This window comes from Sciurus vulgaris, assembly GCF_902686455.1.
Source record: "Sciurus vulgaris genome assembly, chromosome: 8".
Classification (NCBI taxonomy): domain Eukaryota; kingdom Metazoa; phylum Chordata; class Mammalia; order Rodentia; family Sciuridae; genus Sciurus; species Sciurus vulgaris.
The window spans coordinates 110,030,163-110,048,014 of record NC_136468.1 but is presented as its reverse complement, the minus strand read 5'-3'; the positions used below and the strand labels follow the sequence as shown (position 1 = coordinate 110,048,014).

At 40.1% G+C, this 17,852-nt stretch overlaps 1 pseudogene across 1 annotated transcript; it reads right to left on the bottom strand.

Moving 5' to 3' along the window:
* Positions 1-16,820: 16,820 nt before the first annotated feature.
* LOC306667681 (dnaJ homolog subfamily A member 1-like) lies at positions 16,821-17,541 on the bottom strand (annotated as a pseudogene). Its single transcript has one exon. The product of its transcript is annotated as a dnaJ homolog subfamily A member 1-like (transcript).
* Positions 17,542-17,852: the final 311 nt, after the last annotated feature.

Sequence of the window (17,852 nt, the reverse complement as noted above, 5' to 3'; positions counted from 1 at the left end):
AAGGGATGAGAAGGAAAAGAAAGAGAAAGTATGGAGTTCTTTTTCCACCCATCTTTGCCAGGACACCCAGTGTGAGGCACTGGTGAGCCTCACTCATACAGTACCTCCCACCCCTGTGAGGCTTAATGAATGTTTACTGATTATTTAATTTACAGACTATATAATAAGAAAATACTTTTTTTCATTTTAGAATTGTTATTAAATGAGTTATTTTACTAAGGATAACTCTATTATTTTTAAATATGTTGTTGAAAAGATAATCCGCACTGCCATTTAAATAAAGATGTTGCAGTAATGGGTCGCAGAAACCAACAGCACAATATCCAAGTAATTTAATGACAGTTTAGGAATAAGATTTCCATTAGACATGCCTGGAATTGGAGTGCAGTACTTTACTGCTTTCCATCAAGAAGATCTCTAAATTCCCAATTTAAAACTGATACATTTCAAGTGCATGAATTAGTTAGAGTGGGTATCTAAGTAAGAGAATAAATTGGGCTAGATACTTAGCCATTGTAGTAGTGGTGTGCAAACCTGATTGCTCCTGCAAGGTTATTAAAAATTCTGGGCTAATGTTCTGGAAAGAATGAATTTGCTATTATAGAAATCTTCCTGCATCATGGTACCTGTACAGTTGAAGCACCACCTCTAAATTTAGCATATGCTCTAAGAAGGAGATTAATTGAATTAAGAAGTGTTTATTATAGAAGAAATAAATAGCTTTTACCAATTAATGAGATCAATCAGCCTGACCACTAAAGAGAATGAGGGAGCTCTGCCAGAGGTGTGGGGTTTTAAGATATGAAACCTGATAGGCAATATTCCAGGACATGTGGGATCCATTCACGAGCTGTATAAATTTAGAGGCCCAGAGTAAATGAAGTGTAAAAGAGAGTAATTGAGCCATTGTACAATCAGATTAGAAAAACGTATCACCTTTTGCCTTACCTTTCCTTTCTCTTTCTTTCCTTCATCTCCCAGTCATTTCACTTATATAATCTTCTATATTGACTATTAAAACAGTTATATATATGTATATGTATATATATAAAGATATATATCTGCTAAGCATTTACACTTGTTACCATTTGTCACTCTCTGGACAGCAGCAATGTATGGACAATTATTTTCTGACTTTCTGTCTAAAATAATTGTGTCCCATTTAGACATTCTGAAATCCTCTACTTCATTTTATGAAAATTTCAGACTGACAAAATGACATTCAACAAATAGGAATAGGATCCTCTGTTTCTCCAACATCACTATTACTTTGTTCAAGTGTTGTTATTTCTGGAATTTACTGGAATAGGGGAATAACTCATTTTCACTTGTATTTAAACAAGTATGGTACATTCAATATATTAGTTTCCTGCTAATCTGTTAGATATAAAGCAAAGAAAGTTTGCCGAAGCATAGTCTTCATTTAATTTTCCAATGCAAATGTATATCCACTCAACCAATATTGATTAGCTTGTTTGTCAATGATGATGATTAAAATAATCTAGACTGCTGGAACTCAGACTGACCAGAAGGAGCCTCACGTGTACCTTATTACATCACTGTGGTCTGGAGGCTTCTGTGTCTCTGTCTTTATCAGAACCTGGCAGCAGCCTCTTTCCAGGTGCCACGGAGGTGCTGGGAGGGCTTGAGGGAGGAGTATTGCCTCATCCTACCCCAGAGCAAATCTCTATCCATCAAGGTGTGAGCTGAGCTATACAAGTGACCAGGATTTTCTGTTCCCCAACTGTGTGCTAGACACTTTGTGAAAAGTTATTCATGCATCTTTGAAAGTTCAAAACACCCCTACAAAGCTGACATTATCATTCGCATTTTGTAGTTGGAAAAACTAAGACCCAGCAAAGCTGGTCATTTGTGAAGCTGAGACTTTAAGTCATTAAGCTTAACTTTTTCTTTTTCCATGACCTGCTCTCCCCTTGTCCTTACAGCCCAGCAGAAGGCAAGGTGACCGTCTCCCTGGCTGAATATCTGGTGGTGGGGATGCTCTAATCATACCCTTCCCACTCTTGTTTCAGTGACTGACACTTGCTGCCTCTCCACTTAAGATAAAGCACCAGGTTAGAAGCATGGAGTCTGCTGTGAAATTGCCTGAAATTCTGACTCTTTCTCTTACTGTGTGTTCCTGGACAGGTTATTTAGCCTCTCTGTGTCACAGTTTTCTCATCTGTAAAATGGGGATAATAGTAGTATCTCTCCACAGGGTTGCTTAGAGGACTAAATGAATTAGTATTTGTAGAACACTTAAAGGCATGCTTGGCCCACAGTCAGGCCTAGGTCTGTGTAATTGTGCTTAGAATTGTACCTGGCTAGTGTCAAACACTTAAATGAACCGTGTTATTCTGGAAGAACTTAATGTGTTCATTCCGCACAGCTGTTCTTTGGTTTTCTCCATTTCAAGAGGTAAGTATCTTTGCACTTTGCTCTGAACAACAAGAAGAGTAAGTTTCACAAAGTCTCTTGGTGATAACAGGGTCCTTTCAGCATGGAGCCATTTGGATCCCCACCCCCACTATGCTCTAGCTTTAGATTCCAAGATTTTAGTCTCTTTTATGTTGTGAGTTTTCAAGGACAAGGATTCTAAAGTCATTTTTCTTTCTTTCTTTCTTTTACTTCTTTCTTTCTTTTTCTTTTCTCTATTTATATTTCATGACAGGTGTTCAATAAATATTTACGAGATGAATAAGTAAAGGTTGGGTTCCAATTCCAAAATGGTGGCTAATTCTGATCAGGAGACTCAGAGGCTGCCAACAGGGCTCCTCTCTGTGTAGGAGGGGCCCACAGGACTCTGTCTTCATGGCTCAACACTATTGGAGGGCTGCCATTCTTCGATGTCCAGCAGAGTTTGTGACTGGACAAGGACTCCTGCTTAGTATCTGAGGGGATGACTGGAGGGTGATTGATTAGTCTTCCCACCCACTTAACTCCTGACATGTCACAGAGCATGGCATGTAATGAAATGCTCCATTCCTACTCTAAGGGACAGAAGAGAAGGCTGGTCCTAATGTCCCTTTTATTCCTACCTGAAGGAAAGGGGCTGCAGGGAACACAATGAAATCACAGATATGTTGAAGTAGCAGCAAATTTAACCAAACAATTTCCTCTGCTTTGGCTGTTTAAAGATCTGGAAATCTTGTCATTTATTATACAGTAGTACCAACAGACAGTGACCTTCAGGTAAAGATTTTTAAAGAATGCTTCTTTCCTTGTCTTCTGTTAAAATAATAGAGAAAATATTGGTCCAAAGGTATGAGTCTACAGAGATGTCATTAAGTATTATAATGTGCAGTTCACACAGCCTGAATTTCTGGTTGTGTCCTACCCAATTTGGATTGCTATGGATGAAAAGAACCAAAGGGGTTCCTCTGATTTATATGTATAAAAATGACTAGTGAATTTGTCCAGCGCGTCACTGGCCTTCATACTCTCATGGTTGGAGCACTGGTAAAGCTCTCAGCTGTGTGCACTTGAAGGCATGATTTGGGTCCTATTGTTTGCCAACATCTTGAATTATTAGATCTTTTGTTATCATGAGTTGCTTTGGAGAATATCTCCTGTTACAATCTCCTGCTTTACAAGGGGCTCTTCCTTTTGTGGAGATTTTTGTCCCAGTTGAAAAGGATTCTGAGTCCCTCTGTCTGCAACTGATCCATAATTACATTTAAATGTTAGTCACTCACTCCTGTATTTAAATAGATTTGGTTGCTGCTGATTCTAAGACAGCTGCCTTTCCTCCAGTGTTGTCTTTCTAGAATGTTTCAATGATTTTTCTTGTGTATGTGTGACTTGAGCATAAGCTTTCTCCCTTCTATCTGAAGATATATAGACTCCACTGGATTCAGATGGAGGGGAAACAGGTTTCCCACACTAGCAAATTCTCCCCTATTGCGAATGTGGTTCTTTCTCCCACATTGACTGTGTCCACCCCCACCCCAACAGCTGCAGACCTTTGAGGTTTTACTGTTTAACCATTTCACACTCATGAGCAGCACCACAACAGTTTAGAGCATGCAGGCCTTGCTAAATGAATGAAATGAGAAGATTTTGAGTAACATCAGAAGACCTGTTAGATTGCATAGGATTTGAAGCTAAGTATCTCTTCTAAATATAATAATTTTTGGAAACTTTTAAAATAATTCAGGGTTTACAGGTGTGGAGATGGGTTGGTGACACACACTGCACACACTCCAAGGAGTGGATTCTGTAGCTTCTAACTGTTCTCAGATAGGGCTCCCTAATAGCACAGGCAGCACAATGGAAATGCTTCTCTTACTTAATTCAGAGTTCATTTTTAGCATACCCACAGACAGCCTAGCTCGTTATACATTTATTACTCTGTAATGCACTTGGCACCACACGCAAGATGCCCATAGCTGTCCATAACAGGGAGCTCACACCGCTTGAACCAGACCTGTCTCATCCCCTCTGCAGCCCCATTAAGTCGAAGAGTAAATTATTAATATTGCTGACTAAAATCAAAACCCCAATGATGAAAATAAAATTAACCAACACACACCAGAGAAAACAGAAGTATTTAAGATGGCAGACAAAAAAGTTTGCTCCCCCAAATAATGTCTTGAAAGTTATCATAACATATTGCAATAGGACATGCCATGAGGAGTGAATTACTACAGAGCTGACTTATTGAAGAAAGAAGCCTAGAGGTTTCTCTAAATTGTTATGTAGTGAATTGTGTAATCAAACAGTGATATTTGGGCAAACTCCTGTAAGAATACTGCTTTCCTAGTCTCCCTACTCTTGATAAAGCTTTTGGATTTGGTCTCATAAAACCAAGGGATCCAGACTCAGAGAACAAAATCTCTCTCCAAAGAAAAAAATAACAGATATGAGATTCTTTGGAAGACTGAGGCCCTCTCAGAAGCCTATAGCAGTCTGAGAAATCCAGCTCTCCAGACACAACAGGTGACCATGGTCATTCCTGGGAGAAGGCAGAGCATGACAGGGGTTCACCATGATGCCTCTCAGCAGAGCTCAGTAAGGAAATCTCTGTATGGCTTTGTAGGTGGGTCTGTAACCTGGTTCAGACTGCAGGGAGGTTTTGGACCAGGAAGGATTCAGACCTAATGGCGAGTTTTGACATGTTGTCACTAGACAAAAGTGAAGAAATCTCTCCTTAAGGAAATGCTCAACAATTATGATTGGATTCTATACATTGGGTCAGTGTAGTCCTTCCAGGATGTTCCTCACTGGTGATGGCAGACAGGGTCCTCAGCTCCTTGAATAATGGAGCAACAGGTGTGGGCTGCTGTGTCCTCTTCAGGTTGGAGAAATGTCTGTCACTGCAAGAAGCAATACCACCCAGGTCCCAGAGTTGGGAGGAAAAGGGAGAAGAATCAGAATGCCTTTGTTCCCTGGGCTTCCTCCAAACCTGTCATTCCTTAGATCTTTTGTCAAATCTGTAACTATGAGAGGCTGATTTGAATAAATCATCTAGGGTTATTCATGCCAGTATGAATTGGGTTTCTGTATCTGGCCACTGAGGGCCCCCTTAAAATTGTGTTTAGAGGGGGAAAAAAAAGACACAATAGAAAACACACACACACACACACACACACACACACACACAAATGGATAAATGACTAAGATGTGGATCTTTGAAAAGCAAATTATATTGACAAATTCCAGAAATTAACAAAAAACATATCACGAAATTTTCATAATTCCAAATTTTGAGCCAATATAAGAAATCTTAAACACATATAAAACATAAAATAGGAAACTTCTACAAAATGAGTATAATAAACATAATAGAAATAATTTCAAAGCAAAACAAACAGGAAGTTATATCAGTAAACATGACAGTGATTTAATAAATATTCTCATAAAAATTGGTAAGAAAAATATTTAGGATCCCAGCAGAAAGTTGGGCAAAATTTATTAATACAGTTTGCTATGTATTGTATTTATTAATACAAGTTTGCTATGTATGTCCATTTTATTTATTTATTTTTTATTAAAATCTTTTTTTATTTTTACAGACTGCATTTTGATTCCTTGTACACAAATGGGGTACAACTTTTCATTTCTATGGTTGTACACAATGTAGATTCACACCATTCGTGTAATCATACGTATACATAGGGTAATAGTGTCTGTTTCATTCTACTATCTTTCCATCCCCCACCCCTTCCCACTCCATTTTCCCCTACACCATCCAAAGTTCCTTCATTCTTCTCTTCCCCCCATCACCCTCCCTCGTTATATATTGTCATGCACTTATCAGAGAAAACATTCGGCCTTTGGCTTTTTTGGGCTTGGCCTATTTCACTTAGCATGATATTTTCCAACTTCATCCATTTACCAGCAAATGCCATGATTTTATTCTTCTTTATGGTTGAGTAATATCCATTGTGTATATATACCACAGTTTCTTTATCCATTCATCAATTGAGGGGCATCTAGGTTGGTTCCACAATCTAGCTATTGTGAATTGAGCTGCTATGAACATTGCATGAACATGTATGTCCATTTTAAACATCGGAAAAAAACTTATAAGAGTCCAAATTAACATTACCTTTTTAAATCAAATAATACAGGAGGAATGATAATGGTGGAAGGATGCTGATTTGATTGATGTATCTTTAACATCTTTGTGGCAAAATATATTGACAACTCTGGAAAGCAATCAATAAACTTGACTGTCAAGTGCAGGCCTCAGGTTCTCATACCTACCATACAGAGGAAGAGAGAATGTTTGCCCTTGACATTGTCACCTAAGAAAAAGCCTGTCTTTCTCAGAGGCCCCAGAAAATATCCTTGTTTCTGGTCCTATACTTTTACCATTGGTGAATCCAGGGTGGTTTGATGGTGATGGGTGTCAGTCCTCAGACCATTCCTACAGCTGGCAGTGGAGGCAGTAACAATCTCACCTCTCAGCTCAGAGGAGGTTCCCATTTCCAGAATATAAAACCCAGTACATCAAGGACAGAAAGGAGTTCCTTAGAGCCTGACAAAGCTCTGAAATACATAGAAAATGATTCAATAAGGGGAGGACTGCCAAGTATCCTAGCAGGCAGTGAGAACCCTAGGATGGGACAAAGCACTGCTCCTGTCCCCACATGGGCACCCATTTCACAAAGCATGTCCTGTTCTGGGATTTTCTCCTTCATACTTTGCCACCACCCTGTGAAGTTTGCTCTCCTGTTCTTTCATGCACGTTAGTTGAGGAATGAAGGCTGATCCCTATCTTGGCCTGAGCGGCCATACTTAGCCAGCTGCCTGTTCACGGCTCCTGAGTCTCCTCTGCACGTGCAATGCAGTGTGCACAGTGCTAAGCCACACTTGCCTTGCAGAACAGCTCTGGTAACTGTCTTTCCAGTAGGTGGGAATTTCACTTCCTTATTTCCAGGCATAAATAATTGCAGATGCAAAATCGGGGCCTTATTTTAGACACAAGCGTTGAGAATGTAGCTCTTAAATATGATATTTCTTATCCTGTTCTTTTGAATAGGATGTGGCCTGAACCACCTTGCTGGGGCCAACAAGGCCCTTGATTTCAGCGCTCACAAGTTTTCAAGAGAGTGGCAGGGAGATTGATCTTCTCAACACCTCATGCAACTTGTACTTCACTGCTTCTTCTCCTCATATCCTGCTCCTTACAAAGAGCGATAGCTTAACATACCAAGTCATGCAGGTGACTCTAAGAGCCAATGCTTCATCAGCAATCTTGTGCCATGGGGTTACTAGGTTACCTCATTCATGCCTCCCAGGCAGGGCTGGCTACATAACTTGCAGGGCTTCGTGCAAACTGAAATACATGACCTCTCTTTCAAAAAGCAAAAAGCAGGAAACACATTTCTCCCTTTCTTCTTTGGTCATGGTGTTTTATATTGGACAGGGGAATCCTCATAGGAGATCGTAGACACTCATAGCACCCAGATTCTGCCTAACCATCCCCACACCCAAGCCATGTCCCCTCAGTGCAGTCATTATTGGGTAGAGTACTGAGACACGGGCAGAGAACCCAACCCAGGGAAGGGAAGGCAGCTGGTATATGAGAACCAAGACTCCAAGCTCCTGTGCATGCTTCATCAGACTTCACTGACAAAACACATATTCAAGATACACCTAACAATTTCAAGACCTTAACCACAGAACACGAATTGTGGGTCCCTGAGGGGCTCTAACTGGTATAGGCCCATGAAGTCAGCCCTGCTGCCAGGGGAAAAGGAAATAATAATACAGTGGATTTACCATCATTTATAGCTTCATAAATCTGATCTTTATGAGTTGTATGATTTGGAGCCTCAGTTTCCTCATCTGTAGTCCCTGCAGGGTGCCCTGTAATGGAGAAATCATGGAGTGCACAGGTCTTGTAAAATGCATGGTGCTGCCTTAGGGGATAGCTCCCTGGGTAACTGCTTGACTCTGGAGTTGCAGCTGCCAAGGTGACTGGCCTCTGGGGATCTGTGGTCTGGCAGGCCAGGTGTGGCAAGAAGAGGTGCATTTGTGGCTGGTCTCTGGCGGGCTGAAGTGGTGGCTACACAGCCCACTTCTGGGTCCAGCTGTCTGCTTCTGAACTGGAACATTCCTGCTATAACTGTTCTGCAACTAGGTGGCTGAGGTAGAAGAGGGCCTTTCTGACTTCAAGCCAACGAGCATACCTTGAGTACCTCCAACAGCCAGACCCTGTTCTGACCTCCAGGGGCTAAGTCCACAGGCTATGGCAGCAGCAGTAGTGCCAGAGGTCTTGGGGACCAGAGGAGACCAGAATCCTGGGTCTAAAATGAAATGTAGTGGGTAGGCAGGTGAGGGGGAAAGGGGCTCTCCAGGTAGAAGGAAAACAAGCATAGAGTTGGGGGGAAACAATTCTCAGTCCTTGACTGAAAACCTGGTAGTCTTTTCTTCCTTATTCTGTGGGGGTGGGCATCCTGGCTCCTGGCAAGACAAAGGGCAGTTTAAAACAACCTTTTCTGCTCAGAGCCCAGGGTAGTGAGTAGTTGCTGGGTAGTGGAGACTTCTCCATGACAAGAAAGTGGGCCACTCCTTTCTGCATACCAGATGGGGTAGAATTCTAGCACATAACTGTGGGATATTCCAACCCAAATGGTTACTTGTGGGGGAATCAGAAAAGTGAAGAACAAACCACACGTGGTTCAGGGGTAAGTAGTTCTTTTTCCAAGTTGCAGTTAAATCATGTAGAAGAAGGTGCTAACAAGACATTAAATGGTGTGCATATGTTAAGGACACATGCAACAGGGACTCTCAGAACCCACAGGAGCCTGTGGTTTCTGAAATAGGGGTGGGTGGCTTCCTGCAGCTGCAAGGCCTGCTGGGAGATTAGATAGCCAGCCCTACCTCACCCCTTCCCTGCCTGCTCCCTGCAGCTTGGCTCTTGCAGCCCAGTCTGACGCTTGGCGTCCACAGCCCACAGTTAGAGCAAGGGACAGGCCCATCACCAGGAAAACAAATAACGGACAGATCAAATAAGTCCATGTGGCTAAAAGAGTGAAAAAGCATGGCAGAAATCTCTCTTAGGCTAGCCCTGCTGGGAGAACTGGGAAAGGATTCACCTTCCTTTATGCATGCAGACAGTGATTTTAATGTTATGTAAATGCAGTCCACAACTCCTAATCCTCCCAAAATGCACTTGTCAGGGTTCTCTGGCAGCATAAGTTGCAAATGATCCAGATGATAGAAACCTAGAAACAAGCTTTTTTTTTTTTAAAAAAAAAAAAAAAAACAAGGAAGGTTTGTGATTACCAGTTTCTAAATTTTTCCCCATTACAAATTTTAAATAGGACTAGCCAAGGTGAGAGGAACAAGGGCACAAGAGTGAGTGTCTGGGAAAGAAGCAAACATGAGCGCCCTCAGCATAGAGAGGGTGGAGGCAGCTGGCCTCCATCTTGGGCTGCTGGAGAAGCCTTGAGAGGGAACAAGCATTCCTGATATCAAGGTATAAAGTGGCATCCCCTCACTCTGCATCATGCAAACAGATACACAGGAAATCAGGATGAGAGGCAAATGTCTGTCTTTCTCCAGAAAGATTGGTGCAATGAACTTTTTCAGAGGGTAACAGGACTTTCAACAGGGAGGGAACCCTGCGCAGGAAGCAGAGTACCTCCAGACATTCACAAACATGAGTCCTTTGGTGTAGATCACAGCAACAAGGGCCAGTGGGGTCCTCACACCAGGCAGTCTTGGAAGGAGCACAAGGTAGTGCAGCCTCCAGCCATTTGCCATACTGGCCTGGGCAGAGCCCTGTGCTGCAGCAGGAATTCAGCCCTGAGGTTGTGAAAGCTGAACATCCTCTCTGGCCTCCTCAAGAGTTTAATAACCTGAATATTAACCTATCTCTCCCATGTTCTCTCCTGCCATGAATAGGATATCGGTCGGGGTAGTGAGACTTGCACCTCCAGAGGTGCCCTTCATCCAGGAAGGGAGATTAGAGTGTCTGGCTGCCTTTTCTTCTAGATTCCCAATCTTTATCCCAGAACTAAGCCAGCCAGACAGAAATGCATGTATATGTATCCACTCTTTGCCTCTCTGGGACCCTGAAATGCTTTTAAAATGTTTTATTTTATTTTTGATTGACACATAATAATTACATATATTTATGAGGCATGATGTGATATTTTGATACATGTGTGTTGTATAATGATCAAATGAAGCTAATTAGGATATCCATCATCACAAACACCATTTCTTTCCCAAAAAACGACTAAGACTCAGATTGGTCTGGTTGATCTCTTTTTCCACCAAGGAGTGGTGAAAGAAATAGCCACATGGAGCAACTGTACTTTTTTGGCTATGTTTAAAAAATCAGGGACATTACTAATAATGTTGTTCTTTATACTGATATATCCTTTAAAACTCAGGGCCAGGGATGGTTATTTTATCTGATATCCTGCAAGATCCACTGTGACCAGACAGTGCAAATGGTGCAGCTTGAAGCATCCCTCTTTGTCCTGACTTAAACAACCCAAGAAAACTTAAAGCTGCAGCCACAATCAATTTCTGTGTTCCTGTCATGTTGTCTTCCATCCAATGATTCTCAAAAAGAGTTTTTCCTCACATCCTTCACCAGTCTTATGCCTTTATGTTTCATGTTCACTGATCACTGATTTCATTTTCAATGTACCTGGCTATTTTTTTTGTTCCAACTTGAGAACAATTTTTGGAAAAGGAGAGCTAGTCATAACTAAATATAAAAACTGGCAAAGTTGTATTTTGATGGGATGATGCTGGGAGTTGTGTCCCTTTGGCACTTTTGCCAATTTCCCATTTACACACTGTAGGTGGAGGTGGATGTGACTATCTTTTCCAAGACACACAGAGATTCATTCTTAGCTCCACCAAGAATGTGGTATAGTCAGCCATTCCAACTATGGAAATTCCACATGGGTATAAAAGAAAATATTTTTTGCTCTTAAAAGAAATAGTTTCAAGCCACCAATGAGTCATGGGCTACCTCTATGTTCTTGTACTCATCTTAATTAAACCTAAAACTTCCCTCCCCCTACACTGAGGCACCCACCTCTCCTTGTCACCTTTTATTCCTTGAGAAAGGCAAATCTGAATCAATCCGAACCTCTTCCTTACCCCCACCCCCATATTCTACAACAGAACCCATTTTTAGAATGGTTCATTCATGTTTTCCTTCCCACATTCAATCCCAATCCTGTATGATCCTCTTTTCAGCCTCTCCCTGAGTCGTGCTCCCTTTCCCTGATCTGCAGCTCATGGGCCCTCTGCTCCTGGGGGCACTCCTCTGCCTCCATCCATAGGCCCCCCATAGTCACTGCTTGTCATCCACTCAAGGATAATGTCTCCAGAGAGACATCTTCCCTGTCTACACAACCCACATTCGTCACTAACCCATTCACCCAAACCTTGATGCCCCATTACTCTGAGTGTTCTTTAGGACGCCTGTCACTCTCTGACATTATTTCTTTCCTGCCTGTTAATTGTCCATTTCCTCCACTAGAATGTAGGTGCCATTAGAAAAATCACCATAGCTGTCTTGTTCTTTTCATTGTATTTCATAAGCATTACTTGAGAACACTTAAGGAATGAATGAGTGAGTGAGTGAATGATTAGCTCACTTTAGCCAAGGGTCCTGGAGTTATTTTTCTGGGCCATTACAATAGCTCTCATTCCCTGCCCGTGGGTTCCTTCCCTACTGAATTTGTCATATATGAGAGTCTGCTTAATATTCTTAGAACACCAATTACCTCTTGACATTTCTTATAAGTTCCCCATATGAAGCACAGAATAAAGTGCCAACTGCAGAGCTTCTTTGGAAGATAACCTTCATCTGGCATTTATCTAGATTTTCAGCATTGCCTTCTGAAAAACAACCTACTCTGTCTTAGAATTTCAACCAGTCATACATCATAATTCTCCACCCTTCTTCATGAGAATCTCCCTTCATGTAACTCCTTCTTTCTCTTTTCAAGTGAGAGACATTCCTAAGCAGAATTTTTTTAAAAATTCAGATTTGGATTCAAATCCTGACTTCAGGATATACAATGTATGTTATCCTTCCCTATTTTCCCCCCTCAATAAAATACTACAGAAAAAAATGAAATAAGAAAGTATGCTAGGAGCACAGGACGAGAAGTCAGTTTTCTTATGTACATCTTCCATTTTCTACAACCATTCTCATGAGGACTAACTCATCGTTAAATCCCCCAAAAGGCTTCCCTCCTCCTCTGTGATCATTTTTTTAGTGACTTTTCTTCAGCATTTGGTATATGCACACTTCATATGCCACTTAACACTCTCATCTATCACTCTGTATCTCTGTATCTGTATCATCTCCTCAACTAAACATTATCCTCAAAAAAAAAAAAAAAACCAGAGAACTTTTATTTTCTTTCTTTTTTTTTTTCTTTTGCCTTCTTTTCTTTTCAGCTTGATCTCCAGGAGGTAGTCAGTAAATGTTTAATGCTCTCATCAATTCATTCATTCAGTATTTTTGCTGAGAGGAAGGTAAGATGGTAAACTCCGTGTAGAGGGTGCATATGAAGAAAATGATAGAGATTTGTTCTTGGGACACTTATAATCCAAGGGGCTTTAATCAGCATTAAGATCACATTGTATAATGTTGTTTTTCCTCTAGTGCTGCAGAGGTGAACAGGAATACACATGATTTGTATCTCAACTTTCTTTTTTCCAGTGCTAGAACCCAGGGCCATGCTAGGCAACTTAGCAAGCACCCTACCACTGAGCTTCATTCCTAGGTCAGTCTGTGTCTTATACCCTTATAGACTTAATTGTAAGAGAGAAACTATATCCAAACAAAGATTAATCCTAATTTTATAGACATTTAGAATAAGGAGAAAGGAGAGAGTGAAGATGATGATGTCGAATGATAGAGTAAAAACAGATTTCTTACTAGATTTTCAGAATGAAAAAGTTCAGGTGTGTTATTCTGAAATTTCCTGGATTGGCAATTATCTGGTAAACTTTACAGTTTAACATCTAGTTCATCTGGGTGGAGAGCACCCTGCCATGTCATTTTTGGCCTCTGTAGGCCTTCATGCTCAGTTCGTTTCCTGTTTGTCCAAAGTTGGGTGGGTTTGAAGCTATTAAATGAGAACCGAATCTAAAGATGACTCATTGGTTCACTCACTTAATCGAGGGAAAGCAAGAGGCAGAAGGACCCCATTTTCCCCTCCTCCCAGTCTGCTTTTGAATCATTGCATTGTAGCCAGGGATGATCAAAATTATTCTTAGAAATGTCTAGAAAAAAGAAAAGTCAATTAATTGACTGAAAAAGCACAGTTAATCCAGCAGACTCTAGGGACCTTTTGAGGGCCTGGAGATCTATTTCACAAAGAAGCATATTCTCCCTTCTGCATGCTCATCCCTCACCCCTCAACATCATCCTGGGCTTCATTTGAACTATAGCTCCAAACAGAAATTCACTGAGAAGACGTTTAATTCTTCACCACCTGGTGCACTCCTGCACAGGTGGATTCCATAATCAATTTTATTTTGGGCACTTCCATCACAGGATAGGTCCTTCAAAAGGAAAGTGGAAGAGAAAGGGTAGGAGACGAGCATCTCTAGAGCCTAAGGTGTGCCAGGGGCCATGCACTGGCTTATGCATTCCCTTTAGAACATCAGGAAAGGCAGTCTCTATTCATGCTTTTCAATGAGACTACAAAAGCAAAAAGTCCAAGCCTAAAGTATGATGTATGCTGCCTCCAAAGAAGGATAAAGTCACCAAGTATCATTAGAAATAGAGTCTCCAGGTTGCATGCAGTCCTCCTTCTGAGTGCTAGGGATCTGGGGAGTGAGGAATATCTATAAGGCAGGTTAAGTTAGTGGGTAGAAATCCACGGTGTTTCCTGAGCATTTCTGTCTTTCTGCTCTCTCCATTCACCATTAGAAACAGCTCAGGCACTGTGACTTCTCTCTTTTTTTTTTTTTTTTTTTTTCTGTTTTCAAAGAATTTCCGGCCCCTTTAAAATCAGGACATTTTGGAAATCAGGCAACAAAACTTAATCATGATATTTCCTACCCAAATAGGGACGAAAAGTTCAGTTTCCAGATAAGCATTCAGCTTGTTGATACTTATCTAACCTAAAAGTTAAGCATTTTGAGGTTCATTAGATTCTAAACCAGAGAAAGTGAGATACCTCTTTTTCCAATCTTTATTTATTTATTACTACCAGTACTGCTATGATTTAGGAGGAGAGCACTTACTAGTCTAAATTCATATTTAGTTGTTCCAGGAACAAAGACTCTCCACAAGGAGCTCCTGGGAGGGGGAGTTCAAAATCCAATCAGTAAAAGATTGACTTATACATAGAACAGAGTGTCCTAGTTATCTGAATACCCACAGATACAGATCTCTCCCACACTGAGGCTACACATCAACAAGGGCTTCAACCAGGCACGCATCACATGTCAATAAAGCTCGTGCACGTTTATAAAGCAAAGTAATTGGCTCAAAGAGATATGTGTTCATTTCTGGAACAGAAAAGCAATAAGACCAGAGGCTATTAAGAATGCATAAGATTTCAGCATCGGGCTGTGGATATAGTCAGTGATAGAGCACCTGCCTAGCATGCACAAGGCCCTGGGTTCAATTTCCACTACCACAAAAGAAAAAAAAAAAAAAAAAAAAACTACCACCAATTTGTAGAAAGTTTTGTACTCTTCAAAATATTCTAATGCTCATTATCTTACTTGATTTTCATAATCATTCAGTGAAAAAGAAGTGTCATCATCACCACTACCTAGCTAGAGAACTTTGAGGCTCAATCATGTTGAGTGACAGTTATAAGGTTCTGAAGGAAGTGACCCAGAGCTCCAAGAATTGAAGCTCAGGCCTCCCTAGGGGAGGGTGTGATCTGTATAGCTAATACCAACAGAAATTTCCTAGGAAGAGCAGAGTGGGAACAGCAAAAAATGAGATCACAACCATGAAAACAGTAAGCTTAACTTTATGAAAAATATTTGAGCTTTGAGTTGTAAACTTCTTCCATCCCTGTTTTGGGCATTTAATATTTATGGAGTCTTGGGAAGGTTACTTAGCTTCTCCAAACCTCAACTTCAGTATTGATAAAATGTAGGGTTTTGTGAAAATTAAATGAAATAAAGTATATTAGGTACCTCTAACATGGTAAGATTCCATCTTTGGTCCTCTCTCTCTAGAATGTACCAAAAATGAAGTATTCACATTTCTATAAATTGCTACTCCTGATAAGCCAGATGTTTGTCCTCTCTCATCCTAAGATTCTGCAGGATGCTCACACTTCTCCTAAATTCTGTTATTTCACAAATAAAGAACTATGGAGATATAGAACTGAAAAGATAACATCCTTCCTCAGTTTGGCTCAACCCCTGCAGTTTATTTCCTTGTTGGAGTCTAGTATCATCTATATAGGGATGAAAAAACTATAGCCTATGGACGAAATATAGTCCACAGCTTTATATTTATTCTGTGAGCTAATAATGTTTTTCATTTTTAAGTAGTGGAAAAAACTCAAACGAAGAATAATATTTTGTGACATATAGAAGTTAAAGGGAACTCAAGTTTCAGTGTCCATAAATATTGTTACACAATCATACCCATTCATTTATTGCCCATGCTTTTCTTTCTTTGATGCTACTACCACAGAGTTGAGTAGTTGCTCCAAAAGTCTAAACAATTTAATTAGCTGATCCCTTGATCCCTGATCTATATTTCATCCTAAATTGTGCTACAAGAGTGCCAGGTGCTTAATACAATCATTGCACATAATATTCTTCTTTCTGCTTCCTCTAGGTTTAGCTTGTTCTTCATTGTCTAATTTCTTAAGCTAGATACTCTAGTTATTGATTAGAGACATTGTTCCTTTATGTTATAGATGTTCACATGTAAACTTCCCTGCAAGCACTGTTTGAATTGCATCCCATTAATTTCGATATGTTGTGTTCCATTTTAATTCAATTTAAAACATTTTAGAATTTCCTTTGTGATTTTTTTTCTCTGACCCACTAGTGATTTAGTATTATTTGATTTCCAAATATTTGGACCTTTCCCAGATTTCTTTCTATTTTTTTTTTTTTTTTTTTTTTTTTTTTTTTACAAATTAAGTTTTCTTTTTCTGATTGCCAGTTAAATACAGTTTTAATTTTATAGCTTAACAATGAAGGGTCATACACTGAAATCAACACATATACCTAGTATGTCTACATACATGGCTGATATCAATTACAAGGTATGCTCTAACAGATGCTAGGAGAACTCTTTTAAACGTAGTTTTTACAGGTATTAAACAACTTCTTGCAACTGAAGTCATCATACATATAGGGCAAAGTCAGAGCGTTTATATTTGCATTTATTCTTCATTTAACTTTTAAAACTATAATTGAACATTAAAACAAAAAGAATAGCAAGTAGTGAGCATATTATGATTATAGTCCTTCACTCATTCACTACTGCATATAAAATGCCTACAGTGAGTGTTATTCACTGGCCCCATTAAGAGGTTTGGCATGGAACACCACCTCTGGAATGATATTCATCATCCTCATATGCTTCTCCATTATAATGGCGCCGTCTTTCCTGATTTGGATCAAAGGCCACCAGTTCTACCTGATCCATTTCATCAGTCTCTTCTACTTCTTTCCTCTCATGTGGGACTTTTTCCAGCAAAGAGAGTTTGTCAGGAGAGAGAAAGCCATTTTCAGGAAAGTTTACCTTAAACTCAATGATTAAGTGACCCTTTTCATATGGTCTACGATAAATTGGCATATCTTCATTTAGCACACACTTTATATCTCCATGCCTGAGACAATCTGACCTGGATGAGAGGTGATGACTATGGTTTGATTTTCAAGAGTGGATATTGGCTTCTGTAAGCCACATAATACTTCCACCAGCTGGATGTCCATATACATGAAAAGGTCTTCTCCTCATCCAGTAAAAACAGCGTGGTACTTCTGACCTAACACAATGACAATATCTCCTGGTTTCAGTCCTGGCTCTTGGTCTCCTTCACTGCTTCTCACTGAGTGTTCTGGAAAGTTCCCTCTTTCTATTGTTGATCTCTCATTTAATTCCATTGTGGTCAGAGAATATATATTTTACATGAATTCAATCTTTTAAATTTATTGAGAATATTTCTTGGTCTCCAAATATGGTTTTTTTTCCCTGGTTTTTCTGTACTTTATTTAACTCTTCAGACATTCACATTTTATCTACACATATGCATTTTCTTTAAAATTGTTCTCTAAAATCGTTCTTGGGAAAGGACTACATCTTATTATTCTATGTCCTGTGGCAGCGCCTTTACCTGAAACCATGAGCTATTTCAGAATCACCTAAGGGCTTTTATGGAAAGAATGTTCCATGAGCAATTGAAAGTCGATGGAGT